We start from the raw sequence: 23021 nt of genomic DNA, 5'->3' as shown, positions 1-23021 counted from the left end.
AAAAACTCATTCGCGGTAGGTCCTATGAAAATCAGCATTGAAGTTACTCATGTGACAGGGTCAGCGTAAAAGATCCTTAAAATTTTGAAGATCCGATTAGAATTTTTCAACCGTCCGCCTGGCGTCAACCCTTAACGGGAACACTATTATTGCCTGTCAGCTGCCTAGACTGTGTCCCTCAGTCTTAGACATCCACGGGAAGATGTACTGGTCCTATTCTAGGGCGGAACCACACGCCGCACCAAAACAATCTCATCTATTCATACGTAATTTGTCACATTTCATAACAGTACATTAAACTTTGCGTTGTATCACTTTCAAAGCCAACAATTTTAATTAAATCAACTTAATTAACTTAATTATCAACTTTATTAACGAATAACTATCGCAAAATGTTGCGTTACAAAATGCCGGTTGTATACAATAGGTACTTCGTGTTTTGACCACATAATACTTGTGTTATTGCACTAATTCCCATTGAGTTATATATATTGCAGTCAATGGTGAGAAAAAACTATTAGATAAAATGCTCGAATTTTCGGATTGCGTCATTGACTGAATAAAAGTAGGGTACGGATGAACAACTCGGAAGCAGAGTGTCTGGTTCTATACGACCTCTGTCAAGATGGAAAGTGAACTTTTCAGATTGACTTGAATCTTGGAAGGTTGTGGTCATTACGTGGAATGAAACACACACATCAACTTTCTTGGCACTATTAATGGAGTGGTTTGCCATTGCCATTCTGACTATGTTTGAAATACCATTCGTAATTAATTTTCCTTCGATAAAAACATGCATATTTTCGCGTTTTTCCATTACGATTCTACTAACACAATAGTTTACGCGTTTGCGTAATCCAATAAACAATATGACTATCAAAAACAAAAGATAACGTAAACCGGCGCGTCAACACGTAACGAGGAAAGTGGTCCGACTGGTCTTCGGCGAAAGTCAAACAAAAAAAAAACAAAAAAAGAAAAATTATAACCTGTAACGGTGTCGTAACGTCGGTTTTGGTTAAGCTTACTCAACTGTTACCACTATAGTTATTAAGGAGGTGTGAAGAACTTTCCAGTATTTTTAGTTCCGTTTAAATAATGATGCCTCGTATCGTGACTATGCTTCACACTACCGTAGATCAATTTGGTGGTTCAGTGCACATTGCAAAATCAAAATCAAATCATTTATTCAGAAATTAGGCCTTCACAGGCACTTTTTCATGTCATATTCTAAATTAAATTATATTTACCAAAGCTACAAACTACTAGCATTTCGGAACGACTACTGCTGAGAAGAAATGCCGAAAGAAACTCATCCAAACAGTATTGGTTCCTATTATGCCAGAAGGGCTTACCATTTTTCAAATATAAATTTATGTATAATTTTTAATGAGTAATATAACAATGTAAGTACACAATAAAAGTACATGGTCAAAAGGTATACTGACACATATTATGATTGTAATCAAGTGCTGAACTCATGAACGGGTGCTGCCGGAGGGAACAGGTCAGCTGGAGATATATATATATATATATATAGGCGAGCTAATCTGTTCCCTCCGGCAGCACCCGTTCACGAGTTGACACGTGAATCAGCCATCACGAAGCTCAACCAACCACAATAGAGGGAACCTCCTGACCCGATCCACGACGCTGCCACCGGTTTTTCATCGCTGTTTATTTTAATTTATTTATTAAAGACACCAATAGTGTTTACAAAAGGATACAATACAAATTATTATTCAATAATAAGGTCAATAGAAGGTTTCTCTCAAATTCAAATTCAAATTCAAATTCAAATCATTTATTCAGAAATTAGACCTTCACAGGCACTTTTTCTCGTCAATCTTTATATTTATAGTTATTTCTCACAAGCTACAAACTACTGGCTATTACAATAATGTATCTCACTATTACAATAATGTAGTCGATTGATACATGTGAAGAAATGAGTGTGACTATGTAATGACATGAGTAAATAAAGTAGTGATTTATTTACCGCACCTGTTTACCTATTATATAGCTGTCCTCATATACCAACGTACTACTAATCTAGTTGTTAATCTCTCAAACCGATTCGATTTCAAAAGACATACAATTTAGACCATCTTTACAACTGTAGTATTCACAAACGAAACCACGATCCTAGTTAGGAAATGTAATGGTAACTCCGTAAATAGGGACAGACGGACAGACATCCGTGGTGCAATCTAATTGGATACCGAGATGTTGAGAAACAGATTTAAGAGCTGCTAAATTCCTTTATGTCCTTGTTATATACATGAAGAAAATTATTTCCGAAAACGCCTCACGAAATTGTTATGAAATTTGGTACACGAGTAGAATATATCCTGGAATAACATCATCATTTGCCTTACCTTTTCCCATCATCTGGGGTCGGCGCAAAATGTCTGTTCCCTCCACAATTCTCTATCTTTTGCTAAATCTGGATCCACCCCCAGCAACCTCACATCCTCCCTGACACAATCCATCCATCTCTTCCTAGGCCTTCCTCGTCCGCTATATCCATGTACCTTCCTACTTAAAGCTTTCCTCAGTAAATGATTATCTTCTCTCCTCATCACGTGTCCAAACCAACCGAGTCTTTTACCTCTAATTTTATCATTTATAGGCGCAACGTTCAAACTTGCTCAGATATAAATATTCCTTACCCTGTCCATTCTTGTAGCCCGCACATCCAGCATAACATCCGTATTTCGGTAAAGTGAAAGTCTCTTTTCGTCCTGCACTTTGGTAGCCCAACAATATCCTGGAATAACATATAGGGTACTTTTTATCCCGAAATTCCCACGGGAGCGAAACCCCGGGGCGCGGCTAGTATACTTATATATAAGGCCAAATAGACTTAATGTCTACATTAATTCAATCAGTATTAAACTGGATCCTTTAACTTTTTTAAAACCATAATAGTGTTTATTATGTAATAGAATATATATCAGGTTTACAGCCTATCAACCCACCTAAATTTTTGAAAATTTTCCACTCAGCACGGTGGTCCTTTTAAGGCAACTTGTCAGACCAAAAACATTGTACTTAATTGGTACAATGTTTTGGCTACGATCATCATTGTTGCCAAAATAATACTCTTGAATAGGAGTAGAGTATGTACAGATCGCAAAACAAGTAATCCTACACTGACTTTTATGTAACGGTGATAAAGACGAAATTGCCATGTATTTGTTGAGCGCCATGTGGTGTGCATGGTACATATTGCAACGCAAGCTATCCTTCAAGCGTTTTGATCTACATACAATGATACAATGACGACCTCGGTGGCGCAGTGGTAAAGTTCTTGCCACTGAACCAAGAGGTCCCGGGTTCGATCCCCGGTCGGGTCATGATGGAAAATGATCATTTTCTGATTGATACGGGTCTTGGATGTTTATCTATATATGTATTTATTATAAAATATAGTATCGTTGAGTTAGTATCCCATAACACAAGTCTCGAACTTACTTTGGGGCTAGCTCAATCTGTGTGATTTGTCCTAATATATTTATTTATTTATTTATACAATGGAAGCTTTTTGATGGGGTGTACAACCTTGATGTTTATCTGCACTAGCATTATGTCAAACGTGTTTGTATGTTTGTCTTTACAAAATTGAATTAAAATTGTGTTGTGCTCAATCAATCGTGGATGTCGTACGAGGCGACTAAGGGACACACAAACTATTATGTACTTAATGTTATATTACTGATAAAAAATTATACATACATTTATATATAAAAAATGGTAAGCCCTTCTGGCATAATAGGGACCAACACTGTTTGAATGAGTTTCTTTCGGCATTTCTTCTCAGCAGTGGTCGTTCCGAAATGCTAGTAGTTTGTAGCTTTGGTAAATATCATTTAATTTAGATTATGACGTGAAAAAGTGCCTGTGAAGGCCTAATTTCTGAATAAATGATTTGATTTGATTTGATTTGATTTGGCCGCTGAAAGGCAACAATAGCATTCCCAATTTTACGTCAGGCGGGCGGCGGTTGTAAAATCACAGCCGAATCGTCAAAATTATAACGTTTTTTACGCTGGCCCCTTATCTATTTATCTATCAAAATATGGAATACCGGTGCATTCAATCTAATAATCGTGATGCAACCTGAACTTGTTGAATAATAAATTAATAGAACAATAATTATATAATCATTATCTCAGGTCACGCTTCCGCACTTTCCGTAGTTTAAGTGGACCATATATAATTGCGGAAATTATTATAATAATTAATTTATATAATTATATTATAATCGTTATATTTCCTGTAAATAATGCATTGATTACTTGGAAATGCCAATCCGTTTCCAATTTGAAGTTGAAAATTACATCGATAGTTGGTATTTATTTTTATGAACACATAAACAAAATATTTTATTATTTTTTGCATTGCATTATTACATTAAAATTATTATTATTATAAATCTGATTTGTTGATGTGTACAGAAATTTAAAATATAGATAAGTATTAGGTCCAGAAAATGGCAATGTTATACAATTAATTTTAATACAGATTTCTAAATAACTCACAAATATTTTTCTTTTACGAAAAAAAAAATTAACCGTCTTCCACGAATCTCAAAATCATGAAAAGAAAAAGTAAAGCATGTACTACCTGTCACTGTCGAGGACGATTACGATTTGATTAGTTGGGCATAAAGATTTGACTTGGCACCCGGGCCATAATCGTCATCAATCATTCAGTCGTAATCATTATCAAAGAGTAATCATGAAAGAAGTTGGTTAAAAATTCTTTACGAAAAAAAATTCTTTACATTCTTTTCAAACTGTGCTATAGAGTCTCGTATAGAAGCGGTGGTGGTGTAATTAATGGTTGAGACGCCCGCCTGTGGATTGAAAGGTCCCAGGTTCGAATCCTACTCGTGCCACATGAGTTTGTATACCAATCTGTCTCGTGTATAGTTTTCAACGTCCACTACTTGCTTCCGGTGAAGGAAAACATCGTGAGGAAACCTGCACACTGGCTGATTATTAACTTGTGTGTGAAATGGAGATGGCAATGGCAAACGACTCCATTAATAATGCCAAGAAAGTTGTTGTGTGTGTTTCATTCCACGTAATGACCACGCCCCTCAGCCATGAGGTATACGACTATGAATAATGAAGTCTCGTTGATGTCTTTTACAAGAAACACATACATTTTGTTTTCTCATACAGCTGCGACGATACAGTATGTGACGGGTATGAACGTGTTCTTTTATAATAAATACATTGTTTTAATTTTTGATTGTATCGTTTTCGAGTAGCAGATTACAGATATATGCGTTACTCTAAATCTACCATAAAGTACTTTTACTATACTATAGAAGTACGTGCGTGTGGTCTGAGGGCCCTCTTGTTGAAATTCTATGAAATTATACTTGGGATTTAGTGAACATTCCAAAAGAATTGTGAATGTTGGAATAGATAAATATTCGTCAAGTTAGACGACCAACACACTATGGTAGAATTTATTAATGTAATTAGTTGTATTTATTTCTCAGAACGGTTCAAAAGATGGTGCATCAAAATATACAAACATTCAGTTTACAAGCAGACGTGCAAAATTACAGCTCTCTCTTTCTCATCTGAGCATTTTTCGCGGTTTCTCCCGCCATAGAGTGTTGGAGCCCAGGGCCGTCTTTCCTACTTCGCATGGATTTCGCATTTGAACAAAAAATATTGTAATCAATTTTAGATATATTATCTAGATGGGTCGACGATGTAAAGGAAATTGCTGGCAACTGGATAAGGATGGCCCAGGCGGAGACGGAAGGAGGCCTATACCCAGCAGTGGGTCACGGAGGGCTGCAGATGATGATGATAATTTTAAATATATTTTAAAATTGATTACAATTATTTTTTGTTCTGATTTTTGTCTACGAAACAAATATTAAAAGGAAACAAATAAAATAAAATCATAAGTTGAACTTAAAACTTCACGAGTTAGCTGTAAGGTTTTGCCCGCGACTTCACCCACGTGATTAAATCATTAGTCTTATGCAACACTGCCGTTTGCCTCTGCGAAATTCCACTCTATAGTTTTCGAGTTCAATCAGACAAACAAAAGATAGTAGATAATATACAAATAATTACAATCCCACGTACCGCCCACTATTTATATCAACAAGGCTGTTCTAAAGCGCCCACGTGCAAGCTTTGAAAGCACCTGCAAGAGCTTAATTAAAAATAATTTAATTCACAATGATGAGTTGCTAATTATGCTGATAAATTTTGAACAAGATTATTTGTTAGACAAATTATATAGAGAACTTGTGAATTTTCCACGGAGGACATTTTTTTTCCGAGATGAAAGGTACCCTATGACCTTCTTCATACATCAAACTAAATGTATGCTGTAAAGTGCTTGCCTCTGAACCGAGAGGTCCCGGGTTCGATCCCCGGTCGGTTCATGATGGAAAATGATCTTTTTCTGATTGGCCCGGGTCTTGGATGTTTATCTATATATGTATTTGTTATAAAATATCCCATAACACAATTCTCGAACTTACTTTGGGGCTATATATATATATTTATTTATCTTGGACTGAGACAAAAGGTAGACAAACCTTGAACAAAAAAAAAAAGTTTATTTCATTGTTAATTTTGTTCTTATTTTCGATTAAAGTTACATTTTCGAGATCGATTTATTTGCTTGCACACTGAGTGACTTCACACGAGTAAGCTTGTATATAATATGTTACAGGACGTAATATTTAAGCTGCACTGTCACAATAGTTTGTAACTGTAATGGTAGTAGAAAGATGATGAAATAAATAAATAAATAAATTTTTAGATTTTGTTTTATAGAGTAATGTCGCTTAGTTAATTCTTTTGGCTTATTTCTCGTCTTTTTTTTTGTTTTGTTTACTTTTTGTATCAATCCATGTTTAATAGAGTATAGGTACTTAAATTTATAATATTAGTTGAGATGTAAACACATAAATTACATTACGAAACATTACATTGTGCTTATGATGTAAATCTTGCCATTGAAAGCCAGCTTGAATTAGAATAATAACATTTGCTATTCTACACACAGACAAACGAACACTATGCAATCTGTGGCTTTGAATATGTTACAAGGACACGTTTTCACCCACATTCGTTATCATTGATTCGTTATTTTGTCACTAGCTGTGCCCCAGGGCTTCGCTCCAGTGGGAATTTCGGGATAAAAAGGTTCCAGATTACTAACAGGTAATTTCATAACAATCGGTCTAGTAAATAATGCGTTAAGATATAACAAACAAACTTACTTTCGTATTTGCAATATTAGTTGGGATTTGAATATTTGGGATAGCATTCTTATGTCTTATCGAATATGTCACGGCTAAAGTCGCCTAAAGCCATCTGACATGACTTTTACTACTTCCGACATCATAGTGGTAACTAGTTATGGTATTGTTTTATTTCACATTATAGTTCAATCAAATTTAATTAAAATAAACTTCAAATTAAATAAAAATTAATCAAAAATCCCACCTCGAATACCAAAACTAAACTAACTATAAGTCACTTATAAGTTCAATATACTAGCTTTTAAAAAATGCTTTCAGTCAACTACATTATATAAGGCAATAAATGATAATTTTCTTTTCACAGGTATGTGAGGTTTCTCCATAGCGATATCTATCGTAAGTACTCGTACATCCCATCCTACAAATATTATAAATGCGACAGTTTGTGAGAGTGTATTTGTGTATGTTTGTTACTCTTTCACGCAAAATCTACTGGACGGATTGTTATCAAATTTGGTACACAGATAGAATATAACCTGAAATAACACATAGGGTAATTTCTATCCCAAAATTTCCACGGGGGCGAAGCAACAGAGCGCAGCTAGTCATCTTGATATTTTGCACACGTTTTTCACACGTGTTTGAAATATGGAGAACGATGGAAAAATAAAGGTTCCCGTGGAAAATTCACTCAGACGAAGCCGCGGATAAAAGCTAGTCATAACTAGCTTTGATATATAAGCTGGCTTAATGGTAAATACTGTAGCTCCAGTTGATTTTCACGCAGTGGGCGCAAGGCAAACTGCTTGGAATATTAAACTAGCTTATACATTATTTACCTGCACCATATTTACTCGGTATGTACTGAAGCGGTGGTGGTGTAATGGTTAAGACGCCTGTCTGTGGATCAAAGGGTCCCAGGTTCGAATCCTACTCGTGCCACATGAGTTTGTATACCAATCTGACTCATGTATAGTAGATTTCGTCGACCACCACTTGCTTCCGGTGAAGGAAAACATAGTAAGGAAACCTGCACACTGGTTATTTAGGAATGGTAACGACAATAGTGCCAAGAAAGTTGTTCTGTGTTTCATTCCACGTAATGACCAGGAACCTCAGCCATGAGGAAATACGACTATGAAGAGATATTTACTCTCGTAGTCGATGTTTTTACATTTTAAGATATTTACAAAAAGATAAAAGAATAGAATATAATGGCGATTCTAAAAATCTTTATAAGAAGAAAGCTTGGCAACACACGCACAGGAAGACTTTTTTTTATACTAAACTAGATATTGCCCGGGGCTTCACTCCCCTGGGAATTTTGAGATAAAATATAGCCCATAGCAATCCTGGTTAATGTACCTTTCTAATGGTGAAATAATTTTTGAAATCGGTTTTGTATTTTCGGAGATTACCCGCCGCAAACATATAAACTCACAAACGCTTACCTTTTTGTAATAATAGTATAGAGTATAGATAACCTTACCTGCAATAAAATTATTTAATTTGAAACAACGTCAAAATTAATAGTGACTAAAATTCGATTTTTTAAAATAAGCCCGTAACAGTATTTCTCATCATAGCGCTTGCTAATTAACTTGCACAGTGGCTGCAGCTTTCGACCAATCAGCAAGAATAATAAGGAAGCTCGCCGAAGCTCTCTGCAATAAATCACACTTTCAAACATTCAGTTGGATTCTCGAATGCAATTTCTCGGCTCTAGGAAATAAGAAATTAGTACTTTCTATTTTTAATAGTAATCTCTGATATTAAAACAAATAGTTATGTCTGTGTCCGAGTTACGATATCGTGATCATAAAATAGGATTCTTTCACATGGATATAAAGTGGATATACCTTACCTTACCTCAATTATTATTGTCCATATCTCGGGTTCTAAGTAACATATCGCGAAGTAACCTATACCAGATTTTAAACTAGATTATCTGCTATACAAATGTGAAAACCGCATCCAATTCCATCCAGTAGAATTTGCATGATACGTAAAAAAACAAACATACGGACAAAAATTCTAATAAAATATTGTTTTGGCTTCTATTAGTCTAAAAATCCCCGATAATTATTTTTCATTAATATCTCCTATGTACAGACAAACTATTATACTTTTCATACTTGTAGTTTTATTATATGTATATATAGATATATAATATGCACGAAATAAACCTAGTATAGAATAAGTTTCAGAACAGACCTCGAAATAATTTCCCCGTTTAGAAATCTAGGATAATCGACACTTACAGTCTCGTTCAAGTCGAATCGCCACACATGGACCGTATGTAGCGGTAGTAAAGCCGGGTTTGCAATAAACTTGACGTACTCCGTGTACATTTTCACTACACAGACTGACCATTATGTTACATGGTCGTTCGAGACCTAGATCCGTGATTTTCTTGCGCCAAAAGCGATATCTTTAGTGTGCCATGATTAATGTTCAAAGAAAGTGGGAAAAATGTTTGAACAATATGTTTAGCTTTGAGTAGACGCAAGCTGGACCACTAAGATAAATGTAAAAATGTTTTGTATAATGACATGTAATAACAGTATGTAAGTACTTTTAGTGGGTGAAAATTTTGGATAATTTTCTATTCTTTCATTAGAAACCTGGGTTTATACTGTCTTCAAAATAATCTAAATAACAGGATATATAGTTTAAGTTGAAATATTCACACTTTGAATATTATTTTGGTATAACATATGTTATACCGGCGCCTTAGAGACGGACTCAACCGAGGCTGTGTTGTACGAAGCGAATTTTCAGGTTCAAGCAACCAATAGAAATTCGCCTTTTGTTTCTATGTTTACCACTTGCAATTTGTGATATTAACTACTGCAATTTGTGACAAACTAATTACTTTTGAAAATAATAATGAGATGAAAATTTTCTGGAATCACGCGGAAGTTTCCCACGCTCCTTTCTATTCGGGCCAGTGTAAAAAATACTGTGATAATGATAATTGTTTCAAAGATATGACAAAAATAAAATTAAACATTTTTGGACTCGTCCAAACGCTCCATACTAAATGACCCGTGCGACGACACAACGTGCGAAAATGTTCGCGAAGAAAGATATGTTTGTTCGACAGCTACATTAAATATTACGTTTATGGTGATCATTTCTTAATAAAAGTTGTTACAATTTTTTTGTTATTTATGATGGTTAAATTTGTTTTTATAATTTCATACTTTTTGAAAATGGATTTTCCAACCAACTTTAAATCTTCGTATTTAGATCCAGCTGCATTGTTAAAGTCTATGAATTATCATAATGATTCTAAATATATCTATTTTATCTAGATTATACATATTTTTTACAATTCTCTGGCCTTGGCAATAGCCTATTATTAGACGTTCGTACCTTAGCATCAGTTAGCATAGCATAGCGCAGCATTGGTCAAGTTCCAGGCTGAAAGGTCAGATCAGCGAGTGTTTCCCAACAGCTAAATGACCATTATCAGTGTCACGATCACGGCCGGTGAAAGTGGCCGCACCAGTTTAAATTGATTATGCTTGGAAGGTCATGGGAAACCGCGTTGTGTCATTGTCTGAGCTAATGTTTCGGCTAATTAAGTTGGACACTCGTTGTGATCATCATATTTAATTATAATGGAATGGTGATTTTCCAAACTAGGTTTTTATTTGGTCTATCTATAATTTTATGTCGCTTTCAGGTATGTGTGTGTGTGTGTATGCTTGATACTTAAAGTGTAATCATTAATAAAGTTGGCATGATATTTTCGACATTTCTTCACCGCGCTACATAGTAATTATATCATGGTAATATTTCTAAGAGCTACAAACTACTAGAATTTTGTGTACCTGGACTTATCGTTATTGCCTTGTATATGTATATTTTCAAAAAACAAACAAGGTACATGGTCTAAAATGATGGTGATCGAATGCTAACATGAACAAGTATTTTACAAAGATATAATTTTTACCACAAGCTATCATTATCTATATCTAAGGCTTATTGTCATCTGAGAGGTATTGGGACATTTAACGCGTGACAAAAAACCCATGTCCGTGCTGTAAATCGTCGAGGAGTTCCCTCGATGGGAGCTGATCATGAGTGCATTATCAGTTCACGCTTGTCATGTCATTATAATGCATTGTCACAGAAATTGAAGCGACGTGGGAAATTTTAACTCTGTAGGACAATTGGAAGTAAGAGAAATCCAACTTGCAAGATTTGATTACAGACAGACAACGCGACAGGTGAAACTAAATAAAAGCTTGTAAACGTTATTAAATATGATTGACCGAATAAACTATTTATATAATAAGCGAGTTGACCAATTCCCACCAGTAGCACATAGCAGAATGAACCTCACGATAGAATTGAATAAGTGTAATACCGACCTTAGACACGTTCGTTGCCCACCACTGACCATGGGCTAAATCCACAACAAGCTAACAAACTAATCGCATACAAAACACCATCGATTTCACCAACTAAATCATTATTCACCCAACACTCCGCCCACAATGGGTGTTAATGTACATCGTGATGCAAGTGTTACGAAACCATTGTTTCTCTGGAAACCAACAGTCAAGGTTAAATGGGTTCAATAACCGGGATTACGTAAGTAGTAATCATGAGGTAACTGTACGTAACCAGTAGATTAGTACTGAGTGACCAGTGAACTAATAAGCACGTTGGAGCAATGAACCATAATCTATACTTCGTTCTAGATTCACAATCCAATCAATACGTACATTCAAAACTCACTACTTTATTTGCTCATTAAAATACTTGCAGACTCTTTCTATCTCATCTCCGCATGTTATCGATTGCATTCCAGGCTATGACGCCTGAAAAACAGAATCCGCAATGATTTTTAAACTGGCCCGTCTGACGTCAACCCTCTTTAGGAATGCTGTTGTACAATCCCAGATTATAAAGACTATTAGATGTACATTGATACCTTTTTTCAAGAATCATAACCAGAGTAAACTACAATGAAGATAAAAGAACGATTTTGAATAATTCTTGGTTGGCAGCAAATTGCCAACGATATGGTTAGCGTGGTGCTGCAAAATCGCCATGCCATCATATGGAAAAGTGTAGTAACGTAGGAAAGTGACCACCAATAAGGCACTTAAACAGACAATGTATAAAAAATATTCATCACACACGCGGGGAAAATCATCTGTCAATGTCAAAAAATATTTGAACATCGAACACCCATCTCTAACTTACTTCTTCTAATTTATACTAATACATTGTTGATGGCCAGTACAATAAATTTAGTCGAAAATAATAACAAAACCAATAGAAAGTTAAAGGAAAAATAGTAGAAAGTTGACGTTGACATGCCGATTATTTGGGCTCATAAAGGTACTATTTAACCCACACAGTGTTAAACACCATAGAAAGTAACCAACCGTAGTGGTGTTATTGGGTCGAAACCGTACGAAACTGACATAGTTTCGAAAGCCAACGAGCGTAAAGTAAATGAGTTCCATACTATATATTTCATCAAAAGATTTCAATCTTGCATATATTTTTTTTTACATGTAATTTTTGTTCTATACAAAGGTATAATGTTATATGCACTCGCTTTCACGTAATGTTGAAGATTTTATCTTTTTTGGCTTATTTTTGGATGATTCTTCATCATATTTATTTAAAGATTATGTAATAGGTGTTGTGATGTATGTATGTAGCATTTCTTTTTGTGACCTGCCAAATGATATAAAATTTATTTGCATGTGTTTGCATATTTTCCTCACGATGTCTAGGTAATATCACCCTACTTTACACTTCTTATAAGAACTTACTTTAAACTTCTTACAGAGTGAAAAATATACATAATTGTATCAGATTTATACAATTCTTATAAATTTGAAAGGATATACAACTTTTCGGTTGTCTGTTGCCTGTCAGTCATATAAGGGAGAATCCAAACTGTCCATACTAATATTAAAAATGCCAAAGTTTATTCCGCTTTCACGGCTAGACCGCTGGACCAATTTTGATGAAATTTCGTACGCATGTAGTTAAAGAACGTAGAAAAGAAGAATTTTCAAAAATCGACCCCCAAATGATTATAATGGGGGGGGTGAAAGTTTGTATGAAAATCGTGTCTGTCCCGCTTCTGCAGAGAAATTCACGCGGGCGAAGCCGCGGGCAAAATATAGTTTTATATATATATAAGTATTTATGATCTCTTTCCCTCATCTGAACGTTCTCCCGGCTTTTTCCGCACCCGTTGAGCATCGGAGCCCAGAGTCAGCTTTTGTCAGATCATTTCCATGTCAGATTCGAGTTTTTGTCAATCGAAATGTATCGAAAATCGAAAGTGTAAACGAAAAATCAAGAATAGCGATGTCGCTCAACCTCATGAATATTCGACTAGAGGTCAAAGAATGCGCGCACGCGCAGGTGTGGAGGCTGCGTCGTTGGAACCATCGAAGTCGAAAGTGATGAAAGTGGTCAATGACCCCGCATTCCGATCTGCGATTGGTTGGCCATTGTTATCTATTATTAATTGAGAGCTTATATTAACTGTGGGATAATTTTGACTAAGTATCGACATTGTGTAATGGAAAACTATTTACTTTCTACAAAACTTTAATTTAATTTTATTTATATGTTGTTATGTATATACCTATGGGTTATTGACCTGAAATAAATACCTTATTATTATTATTAAAACATATTTACCAATACCATATTTAACATAACATATTTACCATGTAGCATGATCTGTTATTTTTCGCTAAGAAATGCAAGAAATTGATAAAAATATGAGGTTACGCTAGTGTGCGGGTATAAAGCGCCTTAACAATCTATATATATATATATGTATATAAAACTCGTGCGTTACTGTCTGACTGACTGACAGACAACGTACAGCCGAAACTACTGGGCGTAGAAAGCTGAAATTTGATGTGTAGGTTCCCCGGGGAGTTTAAGGGATTTCCTGAAATTTTACGCACATACGAAGTTGTGGGTAAAAGCTTGTAAGTATCAAATTAACAAGTTACATTATAACATACTCACGTCAGTTTATTAAAATGAAAACTATGAAAAACGAATACTTTGCAGTGATTTCATATCAAATATTTTGATTCTATATTATCACTAGTAAAGAATTCAATTGTATAGTACTGACTCATGTATAGTAGCTTTCATAGACACCACTTGCTTCCGGTGAAGGAAAATATCGTTAGGAAACCTGCACACACTAGAGAATTTATCATCTAGTGTGTGAAATGGAGTGGGCAATGGCAACACTACTCTATTAATTTAATATTGCAAAGAAAGTCTTTGTGTGTTTCATTCCAATTAATGACCACGATCCTCAATCATGAGGAATACGACTGTAAAAAGAAAATTGTTTTAATTTAATTTGCACTCTAGCTTTTTCGGTGTTTTAATGTTCTACAAAAGTGGATAACATATAATAATATAGTGAGATAATATATAATCGGATTGTGGATAATACATTACCCAGGTCCCAAAAATTAGAACTCCCTAGGTAGGTGCTGGTGTCTAGGGTGTTCTAGTTTTTGGGACTTGGGACTCTAGGTGGATGATACAGTCTCGAATAAACCCAGAATGAAACTGCGTAAAGGCGAGGAATTGATTTTACAGTCCATTAATAGTGAAAACGACTTCATAGCGCGATTCAGGAAATCGTAAAATGTACACCGCCGTCTATGTTATAAAAACTTAAACCAAATTATACTAAAATGCTATCTCAAAAATTGTGTTAAAATTATTTAACGCAGACCATGATAGGCACCGTTCACCATAAAACAGATCATTTTCTCGAAGGCCGCCGTAAAGGTCAGACATTGGCGATTATCCACACCCTTCCATTTTGTCCATGATTCTAAATCACGACATTGTATTTATAGTTCTTTATGTAAACTACTATAATGGTCCTTCGGAACCGGATGGTAATCAGGATGTTACATTTTTTCTGTTCCAATCTTCCAGTCTTTTTGTTCCAATTATATATCAGACTAGATTCGGACTTCGCTCCCGTGGGATTTTTGACATAATATATAGACTATAGCAATCTTGGATAATGCACCTTTCCAATGGTGAAAGAATTTTCGAAATCGGTTCGGTAGTTTCGGAGATTACCCGCCTCAAACATACAAACTCACAAACTCACAAACACTACCTCTTTATAATAATAGTAGGTATAGATTAAATATTACAGTACTCAATGACCCATACTAAACACGGGTTCGTTTAACCCAAACACAGAACGGGCACACTGCACCAAGAACAGCAGAGAAATATTTTTGATCACAAGAACAAATATTTGCCCCCACTGGGACACGAACCCAGGACCTTCAGTCGACAGACGCAATGGCTACTACGTCACTGAGGTCGTAATCTTCGTCGTATTCCGAAGGTTTGACAGACAGAAGTTGCCCTGATTGTGGGCTGTGTATCTACAAAAATTTAAGCCATAATGTAACATAGCACACTGTATTATGGCATAATGATTTTAAGATAACATTACATGTTAACTAACCTAGCCTACATGTTCTTTATGGCACATTTACACGTATGCCAAAAATCAATTATGCCTTAGACCTATTATGCCAAAACCGGTATCATCATCATCATCTGCAGGGTATAGTCCTCCCTCCGTCTCCGCCAACAATCTCTCTCCAGAGCCATCCCTATCCAGTTGTTGCCAGCAATTTCCTTTACATCGTCGACCCATCTAGCTGCCGGATGTCCTACGCTCCGTTTTCCAGTTCTGGGGTAAAACCGGTATGTCAAAGAACAATAGGACAAAATAAATAATGCGAAAAAAAAGGACCACGGCTTTGAGTCCATATAGTCTCTTTGGTTTTTTTTTTATTTATAAGGCAACACAACAGACACTAAGTAATAGTATTACAAGTATTTGGTTACAGTAAAGTATAAATAAACAAAACATTTACCACGTGAAAACAACCATGTTTTCGCGTAATAATCCCATCATTTTGTAACACCTACCGACCACCTAGCACGCCCTTACGTCATCCCAGCATTTACAAAACGTCCAATAAAAAACTGGTTGCCATCCCATCCATCATGGGAGAAAGCAGACATTGTAACACATTATTTCACCATACCTACTTTGCGAGATGTTTCCTTTCAATAAACTCCCTCGATTTCCTTGCTTGCTGATGAAAATATAAGACCAATATTTTGTTAATTGACGTCTTTGAAGAAAAGGCTGTGAAGTTTGTTGCTTCTTCTTCGCCTACGTGGGATAAATCAGTCAACTATGACGTTGAATTTAACGCGAAACGCAAACTATACCATTTTATCTAAACATTCTTTGGCCTGCCGTCTCATTAGCACGTTGATATATACACTCAATTCGAATGAGAAAACAGAATTCTCAAAGTTCGCGAAATTTTTTCGCATATAACAGTTTTTCACCTGAGGAATGGTCATACGCACTGCGGTCTTCTGTTTGACCCTTATTGATCACATATGAAATACTACTCAGACGGTTCCTAACCGTATTACAGCCATGCCCCATTGCTTCGTTGCGCTCCGTCACGTTGTCGTCCGTCGACAGATCAACAAAAAAATTCAGTTTTGACATACCTACGTCAACTCACGTCAGTATCAAAACGTAAAGATATCAACGGAGCACAATGACGCTGAGCACAATGGACTCTTCACGAAATCCCTCGGGCTGTGTGAACAGGAAAGTCACATCAATCAAATAAATTTTCCCGCGCTTCCTTTACTCATCGTTTACACCTGTGTCCGATATATCATGATGTAGACACAGCTGGCTGTTTTCACTTTCGCCGAACTTGTTCTCGACTTGTTATTACATTTATATCTGTCTGTCCACATCATGTTAACAGACATACATATTAGAGCGATCACAGTAGGTGGTAATGCGTATTTCTCTTATTATCTTGCGGACAAGCAAGGTATTTTGGGAGCTTTAAGAAAAAAAAATGTTCATATTTTCTTTATTGCCACTACCATTAACAGTTCCATAATTGAACTACAAGACAAAGAAAAAATCAAATATTAAAAAAATGCTGTAGAATGTTTTTAAATCTAGATTTTAATTTAAATTTAATTAATTATTATTAAATATTTTCTCGTAAATAAGGTTTGGGACCGAACACGGAAGGACACGACAAGTTCGAAATGGGAGACGTGGCGAAACACTAGACGCTACACTAGATATGAGAAGAGAAACACATACATTATACACAAGCTAATTGCTTAGTGTGAAGTGTTGAACATTAATTTTTTTTCAATAATTATTTTTAAGCCAATTTTATACATACTTTTTACTACTAATTTCCTAGGCAAAATTCACATGGGAAAAACACGGGGGATAAGCTATATATTTTTTGATAATTTACACCTGTCCGCTCCGATATTAAACGACAGAGTAAACGCACTAAGAAAAAACTATTGAACGTCCTTACCAGAATATCCTGAGCGTTTACACCATCCGGGAGATTTAATTTGATCATATAAATAATGGGCGCAGATTACCATAAAGGCACGAGTCGGATGTAAAAGTGGTTTGTCTATGTCCATGCAGGTCCAGCAGAGCATGCCATCCTGCGCTTTCTAAGGAAGTCGTGCTTGTACTAGTAGGTAGGTATATATTGTGTAAATGCCGATGTTTATTTTATTATATTTATTTAAACGAGCGAGCATTATTATATAAGCGGCAAGTGCCTCTAATATCATGATAATAACCAACGTGAACAAAAGTAGTTTAGAATAACAGAGGTACAAAATTATGAATATGCCCATGATTAAGGATGAAGTACAGACTCATGGTGCCAGCTGTATCAAAAGACTACAGAAACACCCGAACCAGCTGGCGCCAAATCTCTACATATATCGGAAACCTTGCGCCGGATTAAAAAAACGCTGGGATATCTGGATCCAAAAAGTATTTACATTAAATGAGAAAGGGTCACTGGTCCACTGGGAGCAGCACCTCGCATGCCTGGATACTCACAACCCATTTGCTTATAGTCAGGAAATACTGATTTCATATATTCCTGAAAAACAAACAAAAAAAAATATTTATTTAAATACTCGTACCAATTAAACATACATACAAAAAACGATAGCATTCCCAAGGAGAATTGACGTCAGGCAGACGGCCGACTTGTAAAATAATAGCCGAATCTTTAAAAAAAAAAGCGGAGTCATCGAACATACCACTGCAATTATTCCTGTCAAAGTCTGTCTGTACAAGGATTAAAGATCCATTAAAGATGGAAGTAAAGGGAGAAATAAAGGAAGACCTAAGAAGAAATGGATGGAGTGTGTCAAGGATAGTATGAATAGGAAAGGAGTATCAATGGGTATGGCAAAGGACAGAACGAAATGGAAGGAACTTACATACTGTGCCGACCCCATATGAGTGGGGTAAGGTCAAGAAGAAGAAGAAATAATTCTGTTACAAAAACTGTATGACGATTGAACTGTTATGAAGACTGCAGATAATGAAATAAAAATGTTAATAGTTTTAAAAAGGGTCACAGATAAAACAGAAGTGTTTTCGAATTTGATGATCGTGAATCAACCGCTTTCCAAATCTGCATATTAATTTACGAGTTTCGCAACCATATCGCACGGGTGCGATTTCTTGTTTAGATTCTGTATAAATATTTATAAATGATATAATTAGTTTTCGATAAAAGAAAGTGGAATACACGTATAAAAAAAGATCTTTTTTTTATACGTCCATGGTGTAATGAATATTTGGATTTTACTATGATTTTACTAACATAATTGGCCAATGACGTCATTTAAATATGGCAAACCAGTAGGTTCTTTTATAAAGATTGACAATTATATTAGTCATAATATTTATTACCAGCAGATTAGTTAGCGTTGTCTAACCGGTAACAACAATATTTGACCAACAAAGTATTATCGAGTAAGAACCGCTTAATACTAGTTCACCGGTCGGTCCAATTCGAACCGGTTCGATCCAGTTGCATCTGGACTGGTCACTCTTCCTGTCATTTCACTTGTTTTTTATCAAAACGAGACTAGAACGCGCGTAACCATGTAAGTTTATGTGAATTTGAAGTCCTTATTATAAATGCAATAGAGTTTAAAATTAATTAGTGTGTATTCGATTGCTTCCTATAATATTAAACATACTCTCGAGTTACTTTTCTCTGACATGATATATTTTAAAGGTTTTACGTGCTTAATTAACAGTATATGTACAGATTATATGTGCGTATTAATTGACATGATTTATAATGACCCAAATGATAAATATCATTATTGTCTGAATTATGTGGAGACAAAACGGCAAATTCTCTTCAATATTTTTTGACAATTTAGACATGGCAATTAATATATGATTTTATTTTTAATAAAACACGAAACGGATTATCTAGACAACTTATCTAGTTACACGGAACACAGTACAAACGTGACATTTTACAGAGAGAAAAAAAATATTTTGGAAATATTTGGAGCGGCGATGCAAGTTTCGTGATTATAAAAAATTACTAGCTTCGCCCCGGGGTTTCGCTCCCTTAGGAATTTCGCGATAAAAAGTGCCCTATGTGTAATTCCTGGTTATATTCTACCCGTGTACCGTATACCAAAGCAGTTAGATGTAATAATCATCATTAATTTGATTGAAAACTCAATTATAACAGATGTTCAAATGCTATACCCATAACTCTGTTTCATAACAAGAGTGTCTACTCTCATTATGATCAACTTAAAATTACATTTCTACGTCAAATAGAACAAAGTTAATAATCAATCACTCTTCCAAATCCTTTCAAAGAAATATAATAGAAAACTTTGAAACAATTGTCAATTTTAAACCATTCACATAGAGTATGATTTAGTTTGCACAGATTGCACTTAAGTACATAAAGTTGCATCGTTAACTCTCAAGATATTTTCAATCTTAAGCCATTCGCGTAGGGTTGGTTTTAATTTGCGTCAATTTGTTCCGTGTTGCAAGATTGCTGTAAATCTATGTATGTGATTATGTTCGATACGCATCGTAAGTTTGAAATCTTTCGAATACGCAACGTATTTCGAACTGGCCGATTTCAAAAATTGTTTGAATTTGGAATAGGTGAAATGGAATGTTTCGAATTATTTTTTAAATATTTTACCTACTCTTGCGTTTCTGAATGAACAATGAATTAGGTTACCATTGAGATAAGTCTGTGGTTACCATCTATCCAGTTTATGATTTACGAAATTAACTAGAGTTAGTACACCGCAATAACTGTAAGATTTATCTGTAAATGTCTGCCTGCCTTACGTCCTGTTTAGGAACGTTGTCGTTACCTATTAGCTGTCTACCAAGGCTCCTTATCCCTTAATCGCCTCATGCGACAATCACGGAACGATGGAGTAGTCCTAAGGCGGGAACCACACGCCTCAACCCATCCTATCATCGACCGCAATCTGCGTTGCTTGACGTGACGGCATCATTACCACACTAATTGAATAATTATTACCGATCCGGTTCAGTGGTTAAATTGCTTGTTTGCCTTAGCGAGTTCGATGCTCGACCTATGGTACTAATTGTTTTTTTTTCTGGTGTTTTCAGGTACTACACAAGTTTTTGCTGTATTAAGAACATCGGTCATAAGAATAGCAGGTATTTATGTAATAGAATTTATTGGTCATACATTGTATGTAGGTACTAGCTGCGCCCCGGGGCTTCGCTCTCGTGGGAACTTCGGAATAAAAAGTACCCTATGTATTATTCCATGTTATAATCTACCCGTGTACCAAATTTCATAACAATCGATCCAGTAGATTTTGCGTGAAACATACATACACACATTCATCCTCATAAACTTTCGCATTATAATATAATGTTAGTAGAATTTACGGAGTATGGGTACATTGTATGTAGGTATTATAGGGTTCAGGGATTAATAAAATAAGTTTTATTACCACGTAATATGTAGGTACACACCATGCAACAGACGCACACTCGGATCCAGTCAATGGCCGAATGACGTGCCTGACGCATGCGCGCGTACACTACAGGTATATGAACTGAATCTATTCTTTTAATAATGATTTGAGTGGGTTTGACCTCAACCTAGCCTCATGAGAAGATGAGCATACGATACACGCAAGCCCAAACAATCCATATTCACTCTTATAAGGATTCCTTAATTGTAGGATTCGGGAATTATCTAGTTAGTTGTATGGTTATCTATCACTAAAGGATCTTTTTCTGATTGGCCCGGGTCTTGGATGTTTATCTATATATGTATTTGTTATAAAATATTGTATCGTTGAGTTAGTATCCCATAACACATGTCTCGAACTTACTTTGGGGCTAGCTCAATCTGTGTGATTTGTCCTAATATATTTAATTATTTATTCTTGAATGGTTTGCATAGGATTTGTCTACGTACAGGATTTAGTCTACGAAAAAATGCTACGAAAAACAAATTGTATTTAAAGAGCTGTGCAAAATTTGAAAACAAGTGAAGTAAACGTATTTGTTGCGGCCAAAGCGGCAACACGGGCGACGACGGACGTCAAGGGAAGGGACGCGCTGCGACGGAAATTTGTTGCTCGCCATCTTATATACCTACTTACTTACATCTTGTACGCACCTTTGACAGAATAATAAATTCTAATCTACAAATTCAGCGCCATATAAATACAGTCAATTTATAACCTATATTCAGCCCTCAGCGCCAACATTATTATAATGCCAATGTCGATGGAAGTTAGATAAGTTATCTCAAAATACTTTATGTAGTAGGAAAATATTGCAAACGTGAGCTAAAATGGAATAAGGAGGTCTATTTAAACCAAACCGGCTGAGTTTCACTTGAACGTTTAGTTTCTGCCTCGTAACTTGCAGATGACCTAGATCCTATGCGTGTACAGTGAACATGCATATCAAGCTATCCAAAATTCGCTCGTATTACCGCGGCATAGAGATCAATGTAACTTGACATGTGGTCGACTGTACTCGTTTGAAAAACTTATAGGTAATAAGCTATTACGTTTGAATGGGTTGTATACTAACAATTTAATTATGCGGTGATGGTTCAGTGGTTAATACGCACGCCTGCGATCGAAAAGTCCCAGGTTCTAATCTACAAATCCAATCTCACTCATGTCATTTTTTCATACTTGCTTCCAGTTAAATAAAACATCGTGAAGAAACCCTCACTAGTAGACTGTTTAGTAGTATTTAGTTGACTAATGTGTGGTGTTATATGCCTTTAGGCGACATGACTAAAACACTAGTGTTACTAACACTCAGACTTCACTTGAAAAGAAAAAATAAATATTAACTTATCACTGTAGCCAGATTTTATTACAAGCTTTTATAACTTGCTATGTATGTCGCTTTGTCCCTGTCCTGAATCTTGCAACTCACTTTTAAAGCATATATCTTCAACCGATTGAGCTGAAATTTATTACACACGTTAAGTTTGGATGACAATGCATTATTTGATAAGCATGACCTGATGGTGTACCCAGGAACGGCTCCAAACATGGGAACTCCTCAATGGATTTCAGCACGGACATTCTTATTTTCGTCACACATTGAATATATACATAAGATCACTCCGACACCAATAAAAGCTTGAGTCAAAAATTATTTTTGTGTAAAAAAACTGTAACTGTAACTGTAAAAAAAATTTTTTTTGTAAAGCGGGATTCTACATACCTACCTACACATTCTTAGCTTTTCTTCATAGTAATAAGACTTAGTGTTATTTATAATCATTCGCTAAGAAAAGTCATT

At 35.6% G+C, this 23021-nt stretch overlaps 1 protein-coding gene across 2 annotated transcripts in view; it reads left to right on the top strand.

The window, feature by feature from the left end:
* Positions 1–23021, top strand: part of LOC128680735 (uncharacterized protein) — a 44992-nt gene that overhangs the window by 6177 nt on the left and 15794 nt on the right. Inside the window, exon 2 of one of the 2 annotated variants that reach the window (XM_053764090.2) lies at positions 20841–20891. The exons of the other annotated variant lie outside the window; for it this stretch is intronic. The gene's annotated coding sequence lies outside the window, so the exon portion shown is untranslated. The remainder of the gene's footprint in view (positions 1–20840; positions 20892–23021) is intronic. 2 annotated transcript variants of the gene reach the window in all.

The sequence above is a fragment of the Plodia interpunctella genome, chromosome 25 (genome assembly GCF_027563975.2).
Source record: "Plodia interpunctella isolate USDA-ARS_2022_Savannah chromosome 25, ilPloInte3.2, whole genome shotgun sequence".
NCBI classification, from domain to species: Eukaryota; Metazoa; Arthropoda; class Insecta; order Lepidoptera; family Pyralidae; genus Plodia; species Plodia interpunctella.
This window is presented reverse-complemented; position numbering and strand designations above follow the sequence as displayed.